This window comes from Meleagris gallopavo, unplaced genomic scaffold, assembly GCF_000146605.3.
Source record: "Meleagris gallopavo isolate NT-WF06-2002-E0010 breed Aviagen turkey brand Nicholas breeding stock unplaced genomic scaffold, Turkey_5.1 ChrUn_random_7180001950539, whole genome shotgun sequence".
NCBI lineage: Eukaryota > Metazoa > Chordata > Aves > Galliformes > Phasianidae > Meleagris > Meleagris gallopavo.
Genome location: NW_011211862.1, coordinates 1 through 1,922, shown reverse-complemented (window position 1 = coordinate 1,922; position 1,922 = coordinate 1). Strand labels below are relative to the sequence as shown.

General features: G+C 56.8%; 1 long non-coding RNA gene across 1 annotated transcript; it reads right to left on the bottom strand.

Annotated features, from left to right (window-relative positions):
* Window positions 1–261: 261 nt before the first annotated feature.
* On the bottom strand, window positions 262–1,866 carry LOC116217775. Its single transcript, XR_004162488.1, has 3 exons — window positions 1,487–1,866; window positions 1,194–1,306; window positions 262–550 (listed from the first exon to the last, which is right to left on the bottom strand). It is a non-coding gene; the product is annotated as an uncharacterized LOC116217775 (long non-coding RNA).
* Between the last annotated feature and the right edge of the window lie 56 nt (window positions 1,867–1,922).

The window sequence follows — 1,922 nt, the reverse complement described above, 5'->3', positions numbered from 1 at the left end:
AGCCAGCGCGGCTTCACCAAGGCTGAATCCTGCTTGACCAACCTGGCGGCTGCCTATGGCGGTGTCACTGCATCAATAGACGAGCCAAGAGCCACTGCTATCACCCACCTGCACTTCCCAAAGGGGTCCGTGCTGGGGCTGGGACTCTTCAGCATCTTCATCAGTGACAGCACCGGCGGGGCCGGGCGCACCCTCAGAAAATTTGCTGACGACACCCAGCTGTGGGGAGGGGCGACACAGCAGAGGGACGGGACACCAGCCAGAGGGACCCAGACAGGCTCCGGTCAGCAGGTGAGGAGAGGTGATCCTGCCCCTCTGCCCTGTGCTGAAGAGGCCTCACCTGGAGCGCTGTGTCCATATGAAGAGTCCTCAGGGCAGAAGGGACACAGACCCGTTGGAGCACATTCAGAGGACGGCCCCGAAACACAAAGAACCAAAGGATCAAACCCCTCTCCTCCAAGGACAGGCCGAGAGAGCTGGGGCTGTTCAGCGCGGAGGAGCGAAGGCTCCGAGGGGACCTGGTAACAGCCTTTCGATACCTAAAGGGGAGCTAAAGGAAAGAAGGAGGGAAAATTCAGGTTAGATGTAAGGAAAATATCTTTTACAGCACGGGACAAGGGGAAACAGCTTTAAATTGAGGAAGGGAAGATAGAGGTTGGATGTCAGGGGGAAGTTCTTCGCTATGAGAGTGGTGAGGTGCTGGAACAGCTGCCCAGAGAGGCTGTGGATCCCCGTCCATCCCTGGAGCTGTTCGAGGCCAGCGTGGAGATGGGGCCCTGGGCAGCCTGGGTTGGTGTGGCAGGGGGGTTGGAGACTCATGCTCATGGTCATGCTCGAGGTCCCTTCCAAGCCGGGCCATTCTGTCATTCTGTGATTCTGTGGCGTGGAACAGGCTGCCCGGAGATGCGGTGGACGCCCTGTCCCTTCCAAGGTGAGGATGGATCAGGCTCTGGGCAGCCTGGTCTAGCTGTGGCTGTCCCTCTTCATGGCGGGGGAGTGGGACCAGATCGTCATAAACGGTCCATTCCGACTCCAAGGAGTCTATGGCACGATAGCTGAAGCCGTGAGGCACGATGACACAAAGCACACGGAGCTTATTGGGCTGGAAGAGTAAACCCCAGGGAGCGAGGCGAGCCCCCTGCAGCCCCCATTCCATCTCTAAGTGAGCATCCCACAGCCATCACAAAACCCACCTGCATACCAGCGACGCACAAACAGGGGCTTCATGGTGTTCCACTGTCTGCTCCACGGATTGCACAGAGCTTAAAGCACTAACCAGAGCAGCCCCAGAAAGCCTTCCGTCTGTCTGCAAAACAGAACGAGAGCCAAAGAGACGCGGAACATAATTTAAACGCGTGCCCTTAAACAACAAAACTCAGCAGGGGTGGAATGAATACGTGGCACAGGGGACACAGAGGGGACGTGGAGGGGGACGCATAGGGGACGTGTCATAAAACGGCCTGGGACAACGTGGTAGCAGACAAACCCAGTTTGGAGTCCCAGGGTGGAGATTCCGCAACGAGAACCATGAAAGAGGGAACAGAGACTTCACGGGAAGGTACTGAGCTGAACAAGAGCTGCAGAGGAAACCTGGAGAACACAGAATCCCTGTGCGGAAAAGTGCACCAGCTCCCGGCATTTCCAGAGTTGCAATGCTCAGCCAGCCGACCAGCGTTACCTTGGGGCTGACGGAAGCCTTCCAGAAACAGATGGGAGCAAAAGAAAGGAACGAGCATCAGTCCCGCCATGACCGCTTCAGAAAAAGGCTGATAACTCCTTCGCTCCCCTCAGAGAACAACTGGAAGGCAGCATGAGGAGGGGCAGAGCAGACACAGCTACTGTAAACCAGCTTAGGAGCCCCACAGAAAGGCGCAGATCAGAACCCTGCAAGAAGAAGAATCACTCACCTCTTTCCAAGAACC